This window comes from Magnolia sinica, chromosome 4 (assembly GCF_029962835.1).
Source record: "Magnolia sinica isolate HGM2019 chromosome 4, MsV1, whole genome shotgun sequence".
NCBI lineage: Eukaryota > Viridiplantae > Streptophyta > Magnoliopsida > Magnoliales > Magnoliaceae > Magnolia > Magnolia sinica.
The window spans coordinates 99,372,741-99,397,416 of NC_080576.1; the positions used below are offsets into that span (position 1 = coordinate 99,372,741).

A 24,676-nucleotide genomic window follows, 5' to 3' on the forward strand; every position below is an offset into this window, starting at 1 on the left:
TATACGATGACAGTTTAAATCGTCGCTAATAGTTAACTTTTATGCGACGAGTTTCAATTGTCGTCGCAAAAATTGTCGCGAAAAGTTGTCATATGAATTTTTCACAACGAGCTTAACCAGTTGTCGCTAATAGCCACTTTTTGTGACAAATTAGGTGTTGTAAAAAATATATTTTTTACGACGACACGAAAGTCGTCGCAAATAGTAGCTTTTGCGACAATTGGTTAAGCTCGTTGCGAAAATACAACATTAGACTTTTTTCTACAATTCTTTTTGCAACGACTAGTTCAACTCATTTCAAAAAATACTAAATTATACTTTTTGCAACGAATGTAATTTAATTGCAAAATGTTAGAGTATTTGCAACAACATTGTAAATCATCGCAAATAGTCGACATTTTTGCGACAACCTATAATTATCGTCGCTAAAACGTTTCCCACCAATTTCTCCCAGAAAAATTACATAGCGGGAAAGACGTTTCGTCACGCATTTCTATCGTCATCACTAATGCCCACTTTATACGACGAATTGAGTGTCGTGGAAAAAAATTATTTTTTGCAACGATACAAAAGTCACTGCAAATAGTTTGTTTTAGCGGCAACTAAGTTAACTCATTACGACAAATATTAACTGAAACTTTTTGCGACGAATGTAGTTTTATTACGAAATGTTAGAGTATTTGCAACAACATTGTAAATCATTGCAAATAGTCAACATTTTTGCGACAAGCTATAATTATCATCGCTAAACGTTTCCTACCAATTTCTCCTAGAAAAATTACATGGCAGGAAAGACATTTCGCCACGCGTTTCCATCGTCATCGTTAATGTCCACTTTATGCGACGAATGGAGTATCGTGGTAAAATATTATTTTTTGCAACGACACAAAAGTTGCTACAAATAGTTTGTATTAGTGACGACCAGGTTAACTCGTTACGACAAATACAAGCTGAAGCTTTTTGCGACGAACGTAGTTTCATTGTGAAATATTAGAGTATTTGCAACAACATTGTAAATCATCGCAAATAGTTGACGTTTTTGCGACGAGCTATAATTATCATCTTTAAAACGTTTCCCACCAATTTCTCCAGGAAAAATTACATCGTGGGAAAAACGTTTCGCCACGCGTTTATATCGTCATCGCTCATGTCTACTTTATACGACGAATTGAGTGTCGTGGCAAAACATTTTTTTTCAATGACACAAAAGTCGTTGCAAATAGTTTATTTTAGCGACGACCAAGTTAACTCGTTGCGACAAATACAAACTGAAGCTTTTTGCGACGAATGTAATTTCATTATGAAATGTTAGAGTATTTGCAACAACATTGTAAATCATCGGAAATAGTCGACATTTTTACAACAAGCTATAATTATTGTCGCTAAAACGTTTCCGACCAATTTCTCCTGAAAAAATTACATGGCGAGAACGACGTTTCGCCACACATTTCCATGGTCATCACTAATGTCCACTTTATGCGACGAATTGAGTGTCATAGCAAAACATTATTTTTTGTAAAGACACAGAAGTCGCTGCAAATAGTTTATTTTTGCGACGACCAATTTAACTTGTTGCGATATTACCAACTGATGTTTTTTGTGATGAATGTAGTTTCATTGCGAAATGTTAGAGTATTTGCAATAACATTGTAAATCATCACAAATAGTCGACGTTTTTGTGATTAAATATAATTATCGTCGCTAAAATGTTTCCCACAAATTTCTCCTGGAAAAATTACATGGCAGGAAAGACGTTTCACCACACATTTCCATTGTCATCGCTAATATCCACTTTATGTGACGAATTGAGTGTCGTGGTAAAATATTATTTTTTGCAACGACACAAAAGTCACTGCAAATAGTTTGTTTTAGCGACGACCAGGTTAACTCGTTACAGAAAATACCAACTGAAGCTTTTTGTGACAAATGTAGTTTCATTGCGAAATGTTAGAGTATTTGCAACAACATTGTAAATCATTGTAAATATTAATCGACATTTTTACGACGAGATATAATTATCGTTGCTAAAATGCTTCCTACCAATTTTTTCAGGAAAAATTACATGGTAGGAACGACGTTTCACCATGCGTTTCAATCGTCATTGTTAATGTCTACTTTATGCAACGAATTGAGTGTCGTGACAAAACATTATTTTTTGCAACGACACAAAAGTCCCTACAAATAGTTTATTTTTGCGACGACCAGTTTAACTCGTTACGACATTACCAACTAAAGTTTTTTGCGATGAATGCAGTTTTATTGCGAAATGTTAGAGTATTTGTAACAATATTGTAGATCATCGCAAATAGCCGACGTTTCTGCGACGAGCTATAATTATCGTCATTAAACGTTTCTCACCAATTTCTCCTGAAAAAATTACATAGTGGGAAAGACGTTTCGCTAAGCATTTTCATCGTCATCACTAATGTCTACTTTATGTGATGAATTGAGTGTCGTGGCAAAACATTATTTGTTGCAATGACACAAAAGTCGTTACAAATAGTTTATTTTAGCGACAACCAGATTAATTCTTTGCGACAAATACCAACTGAATCTTTTTGCGACGAATGTAATTTCATTGTGAAATGATAGAGTATTTGCAATAACATCATAAATTATCTGCCTGTGTACTCTTATGAACAGTTTTCCTTCATCTGTCTGTGTTCATCAATTAAACAGTGGAAACTAACGTATATTGCCTCATTAAGTTCCTGATCAACGATCGAACAGTGCACATTACTGATAATCGGTCGATCGACTTCCTAATCAACAAATTGGATGACACGAAGTGTTGTTGAACATCTAATGAACCTCCAATTAATGATTGAACGGTACAAACTAACATAAATCTTGTTATCAATTCCCCTATCGACGATGGAATGGTGCACATCGACAATCGCTTGATCGACCTCCAATCAACAATTGAATGATATATAGAAAGTGTTGTTGACCATCCGATCAACCTCCAATCCTTTATCGGATGATGGAAATCATCGTGCATCACTTTATTAAGTCTCCAATCAACAATCGAATATTACACATCACCGACAATCACAAGATCAACCTCCCAATCAATGATCGTGCAACACAAAGTGCTTTTGACCATTAAATCAACCTCCAATCATTGATTGAATGGTGGATGGATGGGATAGATGGATGGTTAGATGGATGGATGTTTAGACAGTTGGATGGAATAGTTAGATGGATGGATAGATGAGATGGTTGGATGGTTGGTTGGATGGATGGTTGAATGGGATGGTTGGATGGATCAATATGTGAATAGATGGGGATAAATGGGCCGATGAATGAGATATTTGGGATGGGATGGATGGATGTTTGGATGGGATGGTTAGATGGTTAGATGGACGGATTTGATGATTGGATGGACGGATGGATAGATTGATCGATGGGATGGTTGGACGGGATGGTTAAATGGACGGATATTGATGGATTGATCGATGGGATGGATGGTTGGATGGATGTTTGGATGGGATGGATAGATGATTGGATGGTTGGGATGGGAATGGATGGGTGGTTGTTTGGATGGATAGATGATATGGATGGATGGATATTTTGATGATTGGATAGAATAAATGAATGGATGAGTTAGTTCGATGGATGGTTAGATGGATAGCTGGGATATATGGATGAATGGATGGATGGATGTATGGATGGATGGATGGGGTGGTTGTATGGATAGATGACATAGATGGATGGATTTTTTGATGATTGATGAGATGATTAAATGTATGAACGAGATGGTTGGATGTTGGATGGATGTTTGAATGACTGGATATATAGATGGATGGATGGATAGATGAATTGATGGATATTTGGATGATTGTATGGGATGAATGGATGGTTTGATAGGGGATGCGATGGTTGGATGGGAGATGAGATGAATGAGGCTCCGATGGGCCACTAAGGGGCCAACAAGGTGTATGAATTCTATCCACACCGCCCGTCTTTGCACGACACGTATCTATACATCAGCTGTAACTTACAGGCTACAACTTACAACCTGTAAGCTGCTGCAAATCGGATTGCGTACTGAGTTCCTCAGTAGTCAGTATGCTCTCATTGTACTAAGTAAAGTCAGTTGGGCCCACCTTGAATGTATGTAGTCTATCCACGACGTCCATCCGTTTTTCCATTTAATTTAAGGGGTCAATCCCAAAATTGAAACATATCCAATGATCAAGTGGATCATACCACTTGAAACAGTGAAGATAATGATTTCCATCGTTGAAACCTTTTTAGGCCCACAGTGATGTTTATTTGTCATCCAACCTGTTCATAATCATAAATACATGGATGAAGAGAAAACACAAATATTAGCTTGATCCAAAACTTTTGTGGCCCTCAAGAATTTTTCAACGGTAGATGTTCAATTCAACTGTTGACTATGGTGTGGTCCATTTAAATATTGGATATCTCTAATTTTTGGGCTCAAGACCTGAAATTATTTTGTAAAATGAATGAACGAAGCGGGTGAAATACATAAATCATGGTGGGGCCCACGGAACTTGTTGACGTCACTTCAGTAGCTAGTCTCCCTACTCAACCTGTCAGTAGCTAATCCACGCTCGTGTTGATGTGTTGTGCACGCAAGTGGTCTCTTAATAAACTCCGTTATGGCCCACCGTGAATGCATGTGGTTTATCCACGTTGTCCATTCGTTTTTCCAGATCATTTTAGTGGTTGAACCCAAAATTGATGCATATCCAAAGCTCAAGTGGACTATACCATATGAAAAAGTAGAAGTATGGATTTTCACCGTTAATAAATTTATAAGGCCCCAGTGATATTTATTTTTCATCCAACATGTTCATAAGATAAATATATGTGATAAATATTCATAAGAATAACTCCGAATCAAATCGGATCGGTCCGGATTGACCATGATCTGAACTTGATTCGATGAACGGTCAGATCTGACCGATCCAACTTGAACAACACCGATCTAGGCCTTTGGATCAGTTCAGATCAGGTTGGATCCACTAGATCAGGTCGGTTTGTGCCCAGCTCTAACCAACATGTCAATTGTGCCAATGCATGTCCTACACTACATGGCATTTCTTGTTCCAATATGTTACATGTGTCATCATCCATCTTTATTAGTTCTGAATATGCTATATGTGCTAATGATGCTAATGAGCATAAGTACTACATCTAACTTTAAGTGCTCAAATGTTAAATGTGCGATGCATATCTTACTCCACATGTGCCACCATACAACTTCAAGCAACTTACACATAAAATGTATGTAGCAATTTGGCTTCATGTACCCACACATGACACTATGCTATGTCTGTTATTATTCATTTTCAAGCATCCTAAATTAGATGAACAAAAAAATTTATGGTGGAAATGATCATAAGATGGACATCCAAAAAAAAAAAAACACTATTCAAGATATCTAATTTCAAATGTTGCTAATTTGATGATCTGATCGACCTGATGTACGTTATAAACTTATAACTATGATGGGGTGCATAAGTTGGATGGTTGGATGTTATATACATTCCATGTGGCCTGACCAATCTTGAACTTCACTACTTTTTAAATAAAAAATAAAAGTAAAATAAAGATTCCTCATAAATTTATGGTAAAAAATCCTTCATTTTCAGGGCTTTGTTCGAGTCTAGATCTTGCTTGAATAATCCAACTTAAATTAGACTGACTAAATTATGGAGCCCAATTTACTAAGTTATAGAACAATCCGAGCCTCTGATCCACAACCACTTGTTCGGTGAAACAAGATTGCTAGATATTTTTTCATTTTTAACAATCCAATCAATGTCCACCAATTTGACAATCAATAATTAACCATGGGTAGTGTTTTTTTCTTCTTCTTTGGCTACACCTAAACTTGTACCCTAAATCTGGACGATTTAATTTGAATTATTTTTATGGCATTACAAAGAGAATGAGATAGATCTAAATTTCAAGTGGACCATGGGAACAGTCACACCCACCGTTGAAACATTTATAGGGCCCATAGTGATGTATTTTTTAGATCCATCCACTCATAAGTTAACATAGAGATAGATGAAGTAAAAACAAAAATATCAGCTTCATCGGAAGCTACCGTGGCCCCTAATAAGTTTTAAACGGTGGATGTCATTGTCCCTACTATTTTCTATGGTGGGGTCCACTTTGAACTTTAGATCTATCTCATTCTCTTTGTAATTCCATAAATAGATCTTTAAAAATGGTTGGACAGTATGCATACAACACATGCATCATGGTGGGGTCCGCAAAGCTTGGTGACATCACTTCAGTAGCGATTTGGCTACGAACCTGGTAAGTATCCAGTACGCGCCCCTCTCTATGACGCGGATTTCCTACTCTTGAAACTTAGGTGGGGTCCACCATGATGTTTTTCAGAAATCCACTCCGTCCATCCGTTTTGTGAGCTCATTTTAAGGGAAGAAAACAAAATTGAACGGGATACAAGACTCAAGTGGGCCGTATTGAAGGAAAAGGTGGTTAAGGAAATTTCTACCGTTGAAACATCCCTAGGTTCGACAGTGATGGTTACATGCCATCCATACCGTTAATAACATCATTTGTGCTGGGATGAATTGAAAACACAAATAATAGTATGATTCAAAACTTTTTGGCCCCACGAATATTTCAACTGTGGATGTTCAATTATCACGTTTTCAGCCCACTCAAGCATTTGATATGGTTCATTTTTGGCCTCATATCCTAAAATGAACTCAAAAAACGGATGGACTGAGAGGATTTCTCAAAATATGATAGTGGGCACCTGGGTTCCAAGCAGAAACTGCCTGCCAAAGGCTTTCGCAGGAAATCTGCGTCCGTATATTGGAAATCAGATTGAACTATTGTACTAGTGAACTCTGATGGGCCCACCATGAATACATGTGGTTTATCCACGCCGTCTGTTCGTTTTTCCAGATAATTTTAGGAGTTCAACCCAAAATTTATGCATGTACAATGATCAAGTGGACCATACCACAGGAAAAGGTGGAAGTATTGATTTCCACCGTTGAAAACTTTCTAAGGCCCCAGTGATGTTTATTTGTCATCAAACCTGTTCATAAGATCATAAACACATGGATGAAAGGAAAACACAAATTTTAGCTTGATCTAAAACTTCGATTGGCCCCAAGAATTTTTCAACGGTAGATGTTCAATTCACACTATTTCTGGTGGTGTGGTCCGCTAAAGGTTTTGATATGCTCTATTTTTGGCATAAATACATAAAATCATGTGGTAAAAGAGATGGATGGAGTGGATACAATGCATGAATGACATTGGGGCCCACAGAGTTTACTCAGTATGGTTAGCGTACCGTGTTACTTAGTATGCATTCCCCATCCCGTACACTACCAAAAAAGTAAACGATACAGACCACTCGAGTTTTTTGGTATGGGTTTAAACCGTAGCAATATTATAACGGTTTTATTCCATAGCTAAAAAGGTGCCACACCATTAATAATTAATGATGGTGTAAGGGGCTCTATATGGCCTAAAAGAAATATATATTCTATCTAAGCCATCTATATATTTTGAAATATTATTACAGGGCATGAAATCCAAAATTAGTTAGATGAAAGGCTAAAGTAAACCACATAGTAGGAAACATGGAGATTAAATCACATTTACAGCCTATAGTATGATCTATTGGGCCTTCTATCTACTTTATTTTTATAATTATTTACTAAATTTATTTACTAAAATTAACGGATGGAATGGATAAAGAAAATACATCCTGATAGGCCCCACGGAGCCCCTTCCTGGACCGTCCACGGGTCCCAACGCCCAAAAATGGGCGTGCGCTCAAAGCGTAGCCGCGCCCAGACCTCCCCCCATTTCTCTCTCCCTCACTCCGTTCCCTAACCCCTTCCCTTCCTCCCTCTCTCTCTCCCTTCCCTAATCCTCTCACTCTCACTCTCTCTTCCCCATTCCTCTCTCTCTCTCTCTCTCTCTCTCTCTCTCTCTCCCTCCGTGGCCATATCTGCAAATTCGCTCGAAGCGGCGGCAGGGAAGACGAACGGTGGTTCTTCGGTCCTATCTCCCGCCCGTCGGATCCCTCAATCTCCTCTCCGATTCTTGGGATTTCCACACCGATCGGATCCTCCCTGTAAGCTTCCTTCCGCAAAACCCTAGGACCCCCAAAAACCCTAAAAAATAAAACCCCTAAATCTCCTATTTCTCTCTCTTCCATTTCAATTTTGCAGTTCTTGTCCATCTTGATTTCTATTTGTAGCTGCCATTCACATTTGCTGTCACTTGTACTCTTCATAGTGATATTGGTTTCCATCTTGATTTCTGTTTCTATTTATCTAGATATGGTAAGCTCTCAGCTTCAGCTACACCGTTATGCAACCGGCCGTGAATCAAGGGTCATTACTGCTCTTACCCTTTTGAAATCTCATCTTTTTAGGTAAACATATCTTTTTCTAGACCTCAAAAATGTTATATTTGTGATATTGGAGCTTTTTGTACACTTCATGATACTTTAGATGAGGCTGACAATGTTTAACTCTTGGCCAGTTACCAAGGTTATGTTAGTGCTGCTTTGGTGCTTGGCGGTGTTGATTTTACTGGACCGCATTTGCACACTGTAAGTTTGATTTTGCATATAGGCATATGAAGGATGCAGCATTTTTTGCATAAATTTTTGTGATTGAACAATTATCTTGTGCAGATATACCCTCACGGTTCAACTGACACTGGCATTTGCAACCATGGGTTCTGGTTCTCTTGTTGCGATGGCAATCTTTGAGTCAAAATACAGAGAGGGCCTGACTGTAAGTTTGCTTGCTAGATTTGCGTTTTGCTCCTCAGTCAATGTTTTGCATCATCATTGTTATGCTGTCATTGAGAAAGAACACAGAAGGCTGTGCCAAAGAGGTAGGGCTTGCATGGATGCTTTTCCAGAACAGAGCAGCCTGTAGCTGCTGAGATCCTTTCGAGAAAGAGTGACACATCCTCATGAACCAAGCTAGCCTTTCGAGAAGGATAGCAAACAGGAGTCTCAGACTAAATTAGACCATTTAACATGATTTCATGGTAGAAGCTGTTCTGGTCTTTATTTTATTTGATTTCTTGGAAACCATTCCATACATCTCTTACCATAGAAGATTTGACATGACAGTGGAACTGTAGAAGTAGTTTATTTTTTTGGATGTGTTTCTCTTTGCCATCTTTCAGTTAGAATTGCACAATTGTGAATTCTCATGCCTTCTCTGATAAAGATAGAAACGTGTGTCCTTAATGCTAGATCTCTAGATACTGTTAACATGAAATATAAGGTGATGGGATTTCTTTTGTAGAGAGACGAAGGAATAAAGCTTGTGTCTGAGGCGATTTGCTCTAGAATTTTCAATTACTTGGGAAGTGGTAGCAATGTTGACGTCTGTGTAATAACCAAGGTCTGTACTTGATGAAACATTATATTGTTATTGGTGTTTCCATGGACCTCTAGTTATTCTTGTCAAATCTTGATGTACAGGGCCGCACTGAGTACTTGAGGAACCACCAGTTGCCAAATCCTCGGACCTATGTCAGTTCAAGGAGCTATTCCTTTACTAAGGGACAGACTGGTTAGTAACCTCATTTTCATCTGAATTACATATTATCAATGTGAACATCTCTGAATTACATTTTGCCAATGCACACATGATAAATGTTATGATGAATTTGTTTTTCCTTTGTCTTTGTTTTTATTTATATATCGATGTATAGTCTAATGCAAATTCCATCTTGTAGTTGTTGTGTCTGCTAGTCCCTAGAACCTAGCCCAATTAAGTTGGACGGTTAATGTTAGGTGGTAGCAGTGTTGTCAAAATCCTATGATTTACGATTTGAGTACAATCTTAAGCAAAATGATTTGAAATCCCACTATTGAATTCCTTTTTATATGAATCCTAGCAAAAAAAAAAAAAAACTATTTTTAAGCTCTACTTGGCTTTCATTTTGTGTTTTTAAATTGGTAGGGGCTTTAAGAATTATTTTGGAAAAAACTTTTAAAAAGGAATCATTTAGAAAAGGTAAATTATTTTTATTTTGCTATTTATGAGAGATTAAATGATATATATTCTCTTCAATGAAAATTGTAAAGCTTTTCTTTTTAATGATTTCTTACTTCTTAAGTGGTCGAAACACCAAATTGATGTATGACCTATCCGGAATGTTTTTATGAATGGTTACGATCATGTTGACTTACATGTATTGTGGAATGATAGTTAAAAATCAAAAAATATTTTTCCATCGGTCTACAAACACAAATGCTGCTTTTCCAATGAAATTTTACATTCAAAAAAGGTAATAAGAACATAAATTATTAAAGGATCCTTGTAAGTTTTTTTAAGAAAAATTTCTTGAAAGACAAAAGAAAGGAAAGATAAGAATCCTTTAACACTATCATGATATGGTATTATTTGGTGCATATTGATGGCAAAAAGGATGATTGTTGAGTTTTTGTTTTTTTTTGTTTTTTTTCTTTCTCTAATTTATTTATATTTTTCATATTTTTAAGGAAAAAAAATACCGATTTCACGGTCATCAGCATCATTGGTCTGACCAGTGTTGGCAAATCGACGATACTAAACAAGCTTTACGGATTCAATGAGGGCTCGCCCTGTAAATCCTCTGAAAACTTCTCTGTTTTCTACTAAAATGCATTTCCTTTGTTTTGGACTAATTGATGGTTAGGGCTATGCTGATGTTATTTTAAACTAGTGATTAGAGATAAGTTTGAGCTATTCTGGCTTGCAGGAATGCTCCCACCTTTTACATTGCAGTCGGAAGAAACACGAGCATTGGCTAGGCATTGTACAACGGGAATTGAACTTGGGATTTCTGTTGAAAGGCTGACTCTTCTTGATACCCAGGTTCCTCTTGCTAACCTTTTTGTTATTGCATTTCCCCCACTTTAGATTGATTAAATTTAGACTTAGATCCTTCCTTGTGTATTTTGAAGTCTTTTAACTTGCTTGAATAATATTTTTCATTCTACCTCAGAACCTCTCTTCGAAAGTTTGCACCATTGTATTTTCTTTTAATTCCATGGCTCTAGAAGTGTCTTGCTTCTACTCATCTAGTCCTTACTTTCCAGGCTGTTATTTTACTAATGTTTTTCATTTTCATATGACAATAAAATTCTTCATGAGATGTAGCCTTTATTCAGCCCTTCTATTCTAGCTGAGATGATTAGACCTGATGGCTCGTCTTCAGTTTCTGTATTAAATGGTGAATCCCTGTCAGCTAACCTGGCTCATAAATTGATGGGTATTCAGGTACTCTTAAAGAAAAAAGAATCGCATTACAATTCTGTTTTTAAAGATTCACATACTACTCACACGATGACAGTTTTTAGGAATCGCATTACTCACGCTCCCTGTCAGCTTACCTGGCCCGTCAATGACTAAGGGTGTTGCTTCCCTTAGTCAGTGAAGTATCTGGGTTGAATTGGTTTAAGTTACATTCTTGTTTTTGAATGTAAAGATGTCATGTGCAATACTCAAGATCCAAGCACACCTGACGTGTTTACCATGTCATAGATGCCCTGCTCCAACAATCAGGCCAGTCCACTCATCATGTGGGCCAGAGCACACAAATGGCTGTCACTGTCAAAGAAACCTTGTTTTTTAGGCATGCCCCAATGAGGAGCAGACTGTCATGACTTGTGGGCAAGGGAATGTACATAGCGGGGTCCACCTGCTGATGGCTTGGACGCTCACCGCACATGCCTGCATATAGATGGGCCGGGTAATGCACAGGTGGGATTAGAAAACCTCAGTCTGCAGTAATCAATCAAAAATTTTTTGGGCAAATGAAATAGAGTTGAGCATCAAATACATAAATATATAACACATTAGAATTACAAAGATACAAGCTTTCAGCTAGCTGTTAGTGTGAGGGACACTTCAAGTAGATTTTTTTTTTTTCTTTTTTAAATTTCATGAATGACTAAAATATATTTCAAAAAAGAAGAAAGGATAATACATCAGCATCTTCTCAGTTTTGAATGCACACAGACACTCCACAAACAACTTTTGGTGAAATTTCTTTCCATCCATCGAGGATTGCATGGACTCATTTTAATTTTCTTATTCTTTTGGCAAACCAGGTGATGATTGTGGAAATCAGTCCTCTACTTGTCAATGATCTGTATTTTCTGGAAGAATTATGTACATGATTGTTGTGGCCACAACATTTCTTCGGTGGTATTTTCCTTAAACTTTAATCAGAATTGCAACATGGGTTTGCAAGGAAGCAACCGGCTCCAACAATGCCAAAGACCCAACATTTCCTTTATTGTTTTGTTGTCATGAAAAAAAATCAGTTAGTCCAGTTATCTATTTTTATGAATTATTGATTGTATTATTTTCTTTCCAAAAATCAGGTCTCCGCCAAAACTTCCTGAGGTTATCTTACTTGAAGACCTTTTCGTGAGCATCGCTTTGTCATTGAGACAAGAAATGAACAATGCTTTTATCATTGGGACTTCGGAAAATATCTGATGGTAATTTTTCTCATACAAAGAATCTTATTGCTCTTCTTATTTGGACATAAAATGATGTTGGGAAAAAGAATCTGTGCAGGTGATTGTGGGCTTGTGGGTTGTTTCTATAATTGGTAGTTGGTTCATTTTCTTGACTCTCTTCTACATAGGTCAGTTCTCTTCAATTCTAAAATGGAAATTCTAATTTGAAATTGGATATGAGTTGCTTTCTTGGTTTGAATGCAGCTTACCTATTATATATATGTATGTATGTTTGCATATGAAATGTAGGATGTAAGTTGTCATGGTCATGAATAAAATCATTTTTTGACTCATGTTCTGAAGAATGCCATTTGTCTTTTGGCATTGCAACATTCATGGGAGGTACAGGGATGCAATGGACTTTTTCAAATAAGGACTCGAAGATGGAGCAGGCACGAGAGATTGTTGGGAAGCTAAAGGAGAGGTTTCCTAGAACTGCCCAGATGTGGAAGGATGTGGAAGATGGTTGGCCTCAAAAGGGAAGACGATTAGTTTGTTTGGTTGAGGTGAGACTGAGGAATTGAATAACCATTGTAATTTTTCTCATCTCTTCTTGATTAAGCTGAATGTCAGCATTTACATCAATTGTGCATCTAAACACACCCCAGTGCAACTGTCACAACTCCACAGCATCAAAACTCCTGTTGAACTTCAGCTGGACCAAACCCTTAATAACCATGGTTTTACTTTCCCTTTCCCACAAAAAGTCTGTATCTTTTTGCCACTCCCAAGTTTGAAACGGAGCTGCGGAACTTTGTGTTAGAGAAGAAGATTCATGATCGAGTGCACTTCATCAATAAATCCCTGACTGTAGCTCCCTATTTGGCTGCAATTGATGTGCTTGTCCAGAACTCGCAGGTACCATGTTATTCATAAAATAAAAAATAAAAAATCAGGTATTGTGGTTTTGTAGTTCCAGAGGAAAGCTAATGTTGCATTAGAACCTAATTTGCATTTTGTGGAAGCAAAGCCGTTTGGCATGAGGCACAAAGTGCGAATGGCAAAATGTACTGATAGGAAGCGGGTCAGACTGGCCATTTTTGGAATGTGCCCACCTGATCTTTGTTGTTGTTTTTGTTTTTCTACTCAGACCAATTTGTTGAATCTTGAGTCGAGTTCTGTGGATGACTCGTGGGCCCATGGCACTGAACCAGATTGGCAACTAAGTCCAAGTCTTTTTCTTGGTTGAGTTCTTTTTTATTTTTCTTTCATTCTTTTGTCCCCCCTGTTGTTAGTCTATAAATATGATGTTGAACTCAGAAGCTGCCACATCTTACATATATGCATGCCATTCACTCATGATTGTTTACATCTTGATCCTTGCAATCACTTGTGGATGTGACAATGGTTGCAACTGGCATCATTCTGGGTCCATACACTTTCACTTGCAGAAATTGCTGCTAAATGGAAGTGTACTTTAAGCTGAATATCGTTAAATACCCGTTGGAAGGTATATCTTCAAATTATCAGTTCATCTCTTGTAATTGACAAGAATTTTGTTCTTTTAATTGGTTGGAAGTGTCTGATTTTTAATTGGTTGGTTATTTGTTCCAATGCAAACTAGTAAATATGCAGAATTCCACTTGTCATTTTGTTTTTTGCAGAGGCCAAAGTGCTTCATTGTTGTATGAACAAAACAGGAAGTCAAACAAGTGAAGTTCATTGGGATATCTAAAACAGTTTAAATTCATTTTTAAAGAAATGGGTTTGACTGAATTGTTCCATTTCAATCGGCAAATGTCACATTGCCATGCATATCCATCATGTCTTGCAGGTATGCAAAGATGAGTTCTACATTATGAAAGGTTGGCCGACCCATTTTGTACTCTATATGTGAATGGTAAGTGCATGTTCTACTAAAAGTTACACCCTTCGGCAATAATAGCTCATTCATTGGTTGTATCTCTTTTATGCTTCCTATTTCAATGTATGGAGCACACGTATGTGCTTTTCTCAGATTTTGGGGTGAGCATCCTTATCTTTAGTTAGTCTTCTTTATCAGATTTCTGTTTTTGGGCTATATGGTACTTCAGTTTTCCATTTTGGTGCCTTAGAAATAGTTGATGATTACTAGGTAATGTATCAATGTTCTAATCCTTCGGTGGGTGCCTCTGTTGCTCATACTTTGATGAAGTCCACAGTGGCTGCGTCTAGCAAACAGAGAATTAGATGGACTAGGGAATTGCACCGGCAGTTTGTCAAAGCTGTCAATCATCTTGGAGGTGTGGCGAGTGAGTAATGTAACACCCACAATCATCTTTTTCAAACTATTTAGTATTGTATGTCGTATTCTGAAATTTGTTTATTTAGACATGTGAATGTAGTATACATTGTATGATTTGATTGCTATTTGTAATATGAATCCATCGTTTTCTTTCCTGATTGCATTTTATATACTATTCCTAGCAACATTAATTGTATTAGCTTAGATGAGTTGATCAATCACAGCAGGTTCTTGTAATGGTAACAGGTTCTTGCAATGGTAACAGACACCACTGTTAAATTTTTATTTAAAATTAGCTACCTTCAGCTAGTTGCTACGGATTTCTTTCCTGATTGCTATGTATATTTGGCTACAGAAAATATCGATTGATGCCTATTGCTACGGATTTAATTCGTAGCTATATTATGACCTTTGGCACATCAACGTTGCACGGTCATGCTACGGACTATAATCTTAGCAATAGCTACGGTTTTTATCTGTACCCTTTGCCCCTTTATTATGATAGTGGTATGTTGTGGACACGGATTGCGTCCTACCCCCGCCTGGATGGGGCAGAGCTCTATGGGACCCATAGTGATGTAAGTGTTTTGTCCACACCGTTAATCGCATTTCTTAGATCATTTTAAGGTATTAGCCAAAAAAAATGAGGCGGCTCCATGTCTTAAGTGGACCACAAAGTGGAGATTGAACGTCTACCATTAAAAACTTCTTGGGAGCTGGAGAAGTTTCGGATCAAGCTGATATTTGTGTTTTCACCTCATCCACATCTACATAACCTTATGAATAGGTTGAATGGTAAAAAAGCATCACAGTTGCCCTTAGAAAGGCTTCAACGGTGGGTGTCATTATCACTATAGCTTCATCTGGTGTGGTCAATTGGAGCTATGTCCTTGCCTCATTTTTTTGGTTCTTATCTTAACGGCGTGGATAAAACACTTACATCACGGTGGGCCCCATAGATCCCTGACGCAATCCGTGTTCGTGCACTACTAAAGAGAGAGAAGCTCTAACGGAAAGAACATTAATGGTAAGGCAAGAGACTCTTCCGCTCCCCAAGTTTGAGTAGCGGCAGACGTTATTCCTTATACTCCCTAAAATTAAAAATATCCATCCAACTCTCCATCCTCCTATAAAGAAGATAAGAAGCTTTGAACGGTAGAGTGCAAAGAGAAGTCAGGTTCAACTGATGATCTCTATACATGTTCCTCTTCTAAGTTATATCTATATTTTGAGGCAGGTATGTTCGCAATGGACCCCACTATATGAATCATTTGGCTCTTGTGATCTATATGAGATTTTGATCTGCGTCATTTATGGACAAAACATTAGAACTGGGGTGTCTTATTGACCGAGTCGATCCGAGCTGGGCCAAGCTCGTATCGGATCAACTCGTGCACAACTCTAATTGTGGAGATCCCCATATTTGCTAATGGAGACGTTAAGTAAGTCACCAACATGCTTGAGGCGTTCCACCAAATTTTGCAACTGAAGTAGATCGGGAACCTGAACCAGAGTCTGTAATGCAAAGGCCAGAGGGAAGTCAACATGAATGCAAGTTGCATCATGACTACACGGCTTGCAAAATTGTTTGAGAATTTTAATAGAAAATAAAAATGATTAAGACCTGGGGCATATCCTAGGTCATCTCAAGGGCAAACTGGAGTTCAATAACATTAGACCGAGACAGTGGCTTTGAAATAGGCACATCTAGATTGTTCACCCGGTATACCACACAGTGAATGGATAATCCTAGTTACCTAATGACTAGAAGATCCTATTGATTGGATAACTTGAACCGTTTGATCAAAGGGATTTTTGTTCCATTGTCCATCCACGGTGGATCCACCACAAGAACAAACAAATATCACTAGATGCTTGACCATAATAAAGAACTGGTAAACCAGTGTATCAAATAGCGGTCGTAGCGTAGCGGTAGCGTACGCTACGTAGCGTAGCGATTTCGCTACGTAGCGTTAGAAATAGCGTTTTTCCGTAAGTTGTACGCCATGGGGGTCGTAGTGTACGCTACGGATACGTAGTGTGTAGTATAGTATCATAACTGTTTTGTATTTTTTTTTTTTTTTTTGTTTTCGTCTTTGGTGAACTCACACCACAAGCAAACTTAAGTTAAAAAACATAATTCTAAAGGGCTTCCACCCCCAAACCGCAGCAGCCGACGCAGCTGCTCTCCCCACCCTTGCATTTGGAGACCCAAAATCTTCTCACAGAGCAGATCCGACGCTGTCAACGCTGATTCTCTCCCCACCCTTCAATGTTGTGGTCGAAAGTCAGCTGCCAGGCACAAACCGACGCTGCTGACGTTGCTCCTCCCCACTTTTCAATCGTGAGTTGGAAAAACTACTTCCACCCGCGAGGGCAAACCGGGACCATGTGGAGCTTTCAACTATTTCTTGATCTTTTAGCGATTCAAAAAATGCTCATCTTGAGGACAAAAATAGAGTACGCTCCTTCAAACTTTTTTGCTTATTTCGTATTTTTTTTCTTCTCCTCTTCCTTCTTCTACCTTCCATCGTTCATGTAAAACTTCATTCCCCTTGAAGCTTAGTGGTTCTTCTTCTCGACTCATGCGGTTGCATGCGAGCTGATTCTTCTTCTTCTTCTTCTTCTTCTTATGCTGTTCTGTTTCTCCGTGGCTCTCTCTCTCTCATCTCTCTCTCTCTCTCTAAACTCTAAATAATCATCTTTAGGTTTCCCCCTCCTTTTTCATTTCCGGCATCGAAAATGGAATAGACTGACAGCCACGCACTTATTATTATTTTTATTTTTTAGTGTTTACTGAGGTGCACGTTGAACAGTGCACTTGCACTATTTTGTTACAGGTTCCTGTAATGTTTATTTTCCATCTAACTGTTTGATTAGGTCACTTATACTTGGATGAAGGAAAACACACATGTCAGCTTGATCTAATACTTTTGTAGCCCCCATTATGAAATTTTTAATGGTGGATGTTTAATTATTGTTGTTTCTTATGGTGCGGTCCACGAGCTTTGGATATGGCATCATTTTCGGGCTCATGCCCTAAAATTATTTGGAAAAATGGATGTATCATGTTATGGAAGACATGCTTGATGCTTGGCCTGAATTACTAGCATTTGCATTTGAGTCGGCACTCACTGGCAGGGCCCAGCTTTCAGTGATCTAGATTGTTCACCTGGTATACCACACAGTGGATGGATAATCCTAGTTACCTAATGACTAGAAGATCCTATTGATTGGATAACTTGAACCGTTTGATCAAAGGGATTTTTGTTCCATTGTCCATCCACGGTGGATCCACCACAAGAACAAACAAATATCACTAGATGCTTGACCATAATAAAGAACTGGTAAATTGGATGAAGCATTGTACAATGGCTACTATAACCATGGTTACATCTCGTATAATGGGCGAATTCCATTAAAGATGAGATTATGTCCACTATACTCGACTATTTTGGGTTGTTATAACGCCAGTATTATAATTTTCGTATATTTTTTAATGTTTCCAAAGGGACACCAAACAGTACAATCTGTATTACTGCATTTCAAATTGAGACTTGATCACACACAGGCATGGTACCACAACTTGTAGTACCATACCGTATTTGCCTCCCACATGTCACTTTTGTAGGACATAGGTATCATGAAAACATCAGGTCCCACCATAATGATCACCTGGGGCAAAAATTAGCCCATTTCGAGGGCCACACCATTGGTACTGAAGGATAACTGATAGTCTAGCTCAACACACAATTATGGCCTGCAAAATCAACCTGATTTTCAAGAAGGGTGATCTTCATGGTGGGGCCTATCATATTGTGATAACATTGTTTATGTATTTCTTGCAATATTTTCAACATCTCCTCTGTATTTGTCACACTAGGCGTACTGCGCCTTAACCGCAACACAGTGCAATTTCAGCCAGAAGAAAAGGGGGGGGGGGGGGGATGAGAATATGTATTTTTTTTATTTTTTATTTACTAAAAAAGGCACTGTACAACTGTTATGGTGCAATGCGCCTGTAGGTGATTAGTCGAGTGGCTACATTCATCTCTAATGGCCAAAATGTCATTATTCCCTAGTAATGTAAATCTAATTTACATTGACATTTACAGCAACGTTTTAAGACCTCTTGGCAGGGTGGGTTTGGCGTTTAGTTTAATATGGGCCTATTTTGAATCTTGATCAATAATCAGCCCACACTAGGCCAGGGTATTAAAATGGTTTTTTTTTTTGTAATAAAAAAATAAAAAAAATCAAGAACCACCTAAGCTGGAAGCAGATGGTTGCTCGTCGCTAAAAACTTTTAATGACGAATGTTGCTCGTCACCACGTTTGTTGCAAATACGGCATCACAAATTGTCATGTGTCAGTTTTTCCTGTGTTCCATTACTGCCAATTGTCATGTGGATTTTTTCAGGAATTAAACACAAACCAGTGTGTTATTATGATATGAATTTGGTTTCTGATGTTTGTTTTGCAGCAACTATTGATTTCTTCCCGAAATTTGGAGTTTTTCACCAATGGTTATCGCTACCTCATTTAAATTCTTCCTGCTACCGTTGTTGCTCCGATGTATTTGTCCAGCAAAATCTACAGATTAGGTAAAGTTTCTTGTACCATATCAATGACCCTTAAAACATATAACTATTGGCCGATAGAGACTGTTTCAATCCCAACAAGTGGGACCATGGCTGGGTGATCGAGAATACTTTATCTGTTGTATGCTGTCATGCATTGACTATTCCCCAAATCCTTGATCCATAAGACCATCTTATGCTTTCAATTTGTGGCCAAATAGATGGACGGTTAAAGAGAGAATCTTTCAATTTTCACCGCCAAATAGATGGAGGTGCCTGCATCGACCCATCGTAGCCATGTTAATTTGGATAAGGCTACGAGGAGGGCCGAGCAAGCAGAGGCAACATCGGTTAAGCTGTGAGAGATGATAAATGATATGAAGACACGACAGGCTCAGTTGGAGGAAATGTTGCATACCCTCATGTCACAGCAATCCCAATTACATCCTCAGTGATAAGTTGAATGTCATATTTAAATTATGCAAGTAGTATAAAATAATTACTAATAGTATTTTACTTTAATAATTTTGTAAATTTTTCTACAGATTGCTGTTATCTTCCCAGGCCCCACCACATTATCGATGACGCACATTTCTTTTTTTTATTATTCATTTTTATTGAAAAATTTGGACATGTATACTTTTTTTATGTTCTGGATAATTATAAATTTAAATTTAATTATTTTTATATTTCAATGAATGATGATGAATATTGATTAATACAGGTTATTTTGTTTGATTAAGTTGGTTCAAACAAAAAAAAAATGATGTCATTTTGTGATATGTAATAGTGACGTGTTAGCTCATCGCTAATATTTTGTGACAAGTTGTTAGGTCGTGGCAAATAATTAAATCATTAGCGACAACTTGTTGTTTTTGTCACTAAATAGAATTTGTGACATCGTATTTGCGATATAAATGACGACGATCAACAATCGTTGCCACAAAGGCTTTTGCGACGACTTTATGATTTTTTTAGTAATAAGTGGACTCGTCGCAATATGTCTTTATTCGCGACGAGTTTTATATTTAGTGATGTTTTACGATATGTAATGGCAACGTGTAAACTTGTTGCAAATAAGATATATTTAGTAACAATTTATTAAGTCATCGAAAATAATTAGTATTTGTAACAAAATTGGCGACAAACAATACTCATCACAAAAAAGCTTTTGCGACAAGTGTGAGGTTATTGACGACGATGAAGACTTATTACAAAACGTCTTTATTCACAATGACTTTCATAAATAGCAACGTTTTACGATATGCAATGGCGACGTGTAAATTTTCATGTAATTATTATTTGCAACAAAATTAGTGACAAGTAACACTCGCCGCAAAAAAATTTTTGTGACAAATTTGGGTTTGTTAGCGACGACGAGGACTTGTCGCAACACATCTTTATTTGCGACGAGTCTCATATTTAGCGACGTTTTACGATATGCAATGGCGACGTGTAAACTCGTCGCAAATAAACTTTATTTAGCGACGATGTATTAAGTTGTTGCAAATAATTATTATTTGCAACAAAATTGGTGACCAGCAACACTCACCGCAAAAAAAAAAATTGTAAGAAATTTGGGTTTGTTAGCAACGACGAGGACTCGTCGCAACACGTCTTTATTCGGGACAAGTCTCATATTTAGCGACGTTTTACGATATGCAATGATGACAAGTAAACTTGTCACAAATAAGCTTTATTTAGCGACGATGTATTAAGTCGTCGTAAATAATTATTATTTGCAACAAAATTGGCGACATGCAACACTCGCCGCAAAAACCTTTTTGTGACAAATTTAGATTTCTTAGTGACGACGAAAACTCATCGCAACACGTCTTTATTCGTGACAAGTCTCATATTTAGCGACATTTTACGATATGTAATAACGACGTATCAACTCGTTGCTAATTAACTATATTTTGCGACAAGTTATTAGGTCATCGTAAATAGTTGAGTTATTGGCGACAGATTAACGTTTTTGTCGCTAAATAGGATTAGTGACGCCGTATTTGCAACAAACGTGGCGACGAGTAACACTCGTCAATAAAAGTTTTTAGCGACGAGTTTGGAGTTTTTAGCGATGAGTTGACTTGTCGCGAAAAGACTGAATTGTTGTAGTATAGGGTGCAAATGGTCCGATTCTGGTTCCGATTTTCCTGGAATCAGTTCTAGTTTCATCCCTACAACCGAACCGTTGATGTTTTTTTTTTTTTCCATTTGTGTTGTAATAAAGTCTATCACAAAGTGTATAGCCTCGTGCATGTGTGTGTATGTATCAAGTATGTGTGAAAAGTGTGCATTTAGACTCATTGAATTTCTGTACATATTGATAATAGATGGTGAGTGAACTCACTTTGTGATACTTACATGATTGGCCACCAAAACAAATACTTGGTGGGTAGACCTCCAGTTTATTAGTACTCTAAGGCCACGTTTGGTTCAAAATTCTTGAAATGATTTTTGTGGAAAACTATAGAAGGAACTGCTATTTTGAGGCATAGGTTCTTGAAAGTTGATTTTATCTAAAAGTATCATTTAGTTGATGTTGTTTATTTTAATTTTTTAATGCTATTCCTGTATTTGGAAAAAAAGAAAATCGTTTAATGAGAAGTGGGCAAAGGATGATCATCAGCATATGGCCATTATAATCATGGTCTAAGCATCAACCCCACACCATCATCGCCATCATCATGGCATCATCATCAATATTACTATCACTATCACCATCATTGTCACTATTGGGAAGGTGAGAATAAAGAGATTATAGAGAGAGAGAGAGAGAGCTCTTCACATAAGAGATCAGGGAAGGGAAAAAGATATGTAAGATATTAGAGAGAGGTAGATGAGTGGGTGGGAAGAGTGTGAGAAAGATATGGGGAGAATACAACAAACATAATGAAAGAGCTCATTATTTCTTCTTCATTGAGAATGCCCTCTTTTTACTCCCAAGTACTTATTTTGTTTCAAAAGTGGTACCCAAACATATGACAATGGTCCCTATAATCAAAAGCGAGCTAAATCGTAATAATAAATTATGTTATGAAGATTATCACTCGTCAGTCAAAAGCTATGCTAACGCAAACTCTACTAGAGACTAACAATAGAAAATCCACCACAAGATACATATTTACCTTAGGAGATGGAGTTGTATCTTGGTGTGGTGAGAAACAAGTTTGCGTAACTACATATATTATAGAGGCAAAATACATTAAGTGGTATGGTTTAAAAGATTTATAACTGACTTAAGGCTAAAAGAATTTCATAAGGGCTTATTCAATTTTCTAAATCCTCGGTAAATACATGATAAATAAGCAATTATTACATTTTCACCATGTTTGAAAATACGCTGGTTTTTTGCTTCAAAAACCGGTCCAAAAGGTTGGTTTAAATTTATGGGGCCCATCATGATATGTGACATATCCACATTGTTCATCCTTTTTACCAAAACAATTTGAAGCATGAGCTAAAAAATGAGGTAGATCCAATGTTGATGACTAAATCTGGACGACTCTCCACTCTGACTCGCGAACTCCGAACTGCTTTAGCTTCTCGAACTTGCACACTTGCAATGAGTAAAGGAGACCCTGGTCTAGGCAGGGGACCCTCCAATGCCTAAGTCAGGTCAAGGGAATCTGGGTCTAAGTTCGAGTGTAGTAGGAGAGTGCAAGATGTTGCGTACCTGTAGCAATGGAGTCTCATTGTATTTATACATGTCTATTAGACAATCTAGGTCCATTAATCTCGGCACGATACGCTCAATCAATAGGATACCATGATCGTGGGGATATTATCCGTAATCCGGGGATCATGTAGCGTATCATGCATATCTATGGGCGAGACAATCGGTCGTGTCCGTTTAAGGTAGTTTCTTAGTTTAGCGCATGGTGCGTCTACATCTCGCCTCGACCTCGGCTCGGGATCCTAAGCCAAAGAGGCTCTGACTCTAAGCCGCGGACCTAGACCGGCACACATGAGCTTTTGCTATTGAGTTTTTAAGAGAGGACCGCGTCCCGAGTCCGAGCTGAGCTCCGGCCTGGGTTTATGGCGGAACCGGCCTTACTTGACGGTCGAGTATTATGGAAATCTCTCCTTCAAGCTCCGAGGTGGGCGGCGGACTCAACCCGTTGAGTCGAGTTTCTCCGCAACGGGTGACACGGATGTGAGTGGTCGGATGATTCGTCTCTGGTCGGGCAGTAGTAGAGCGATCCGAGATCTTGCAAGTAGGTTCTAGTATGATCTTCACATCGACCGCCTCAGTCTGAACTGTCAACCCCAGTGCTAAAGCTCAACTGAGGCCGAACTGAGCATCATTCTTCAGATCAGGTCAGTTTTACTCTTATGTATCCGATCCGGTTAGTGTAGCGTCAGACCTTGGAATTGAAGGGGCTCGGATCTTCCCATAACATCGAACACTCAAGTGGCCCACACCAAAGAAAATGGTAGCCCTAAGAAATTTTTAATGGTAGGTGTTTAGTTTTTTTTTTTTTCCTATGGTGTGGTCCACTTGAGCTTTGGATTTGCCTCATTTTTTGGTTCATACCCTAAATTCAACTGGCATGATGGATGAACGGTGTGGATAAGCCACATACATCATAGTGGTCCCTACATATATTTCAAACCTCCTTAGCTTTCTATGTTTAAAAAGTAAGCCTGTTAAATCAAGCATCGGAACCATGCTGTAATTACTTTGAGAAATAATCATTACTCATTTACAATGTATTTATGGGCCATTTGAAAAATCAAACAAACCTTAAACAACCAATACATATTTAGTATGATAATCAAGCCATAGTAACCATTACAAAAAAAAAAAAAAAAAGGGAATGGTTAGCTTAAAAGAAAAACATATGGAAATGTAATATTATTTACATATATGATGTTCTCCAAAAGAATAATATAATTATAAATTTCTTACCATCTAAATAAATAATAACAGACTCATTAACAAAAGCTGTGATTAATAAAGATTTCAAAAGACATATTTGCTATGGATTTGAAAATTAAATGATGGTTGGTTAAATCGAATAAGTTAGCCAATACAGAGCTACAGATTTTTTTATTTTTTATTTATAAAGATCTTCATATTTAGGATAAATGAAGTACCTCCTAACAGAAAAAATACACTACTAAATCAATAAAAACTTTTTATCTTGTGAATGTCATGAGGACAATATTATGACTGTGCAGGTATGCTAGTGTGGTTGCATGGCTTTGATTATTCTCTACTTGAATGAGTCTCCAGCAACAGCTGAAAAGCCCTATTGGTGAAGGGGAATAGTCGACTTGAGGTTGGTTTCTTCTGCTGGCAAGTGGTATAAATCTCAATGGCTAGAATCCTATATCTAC

At 37.7% G+C, this 24,676-nt stretch overlaps 1 pseudogene; it reads left to right on the forward strand.

Moving 5' to 3' along the window:
- Window positions 1-7,939: 7,939 nt before the first annotated feature.
- On the forward strand, window positions 7,940-20,072 carry LOC131243489 (proteasome subunit beta type-7-B-like; annotated as a pseudogene).
- Window positions 20,073-24,676: the final 4,604 nt, after the last annotated feature.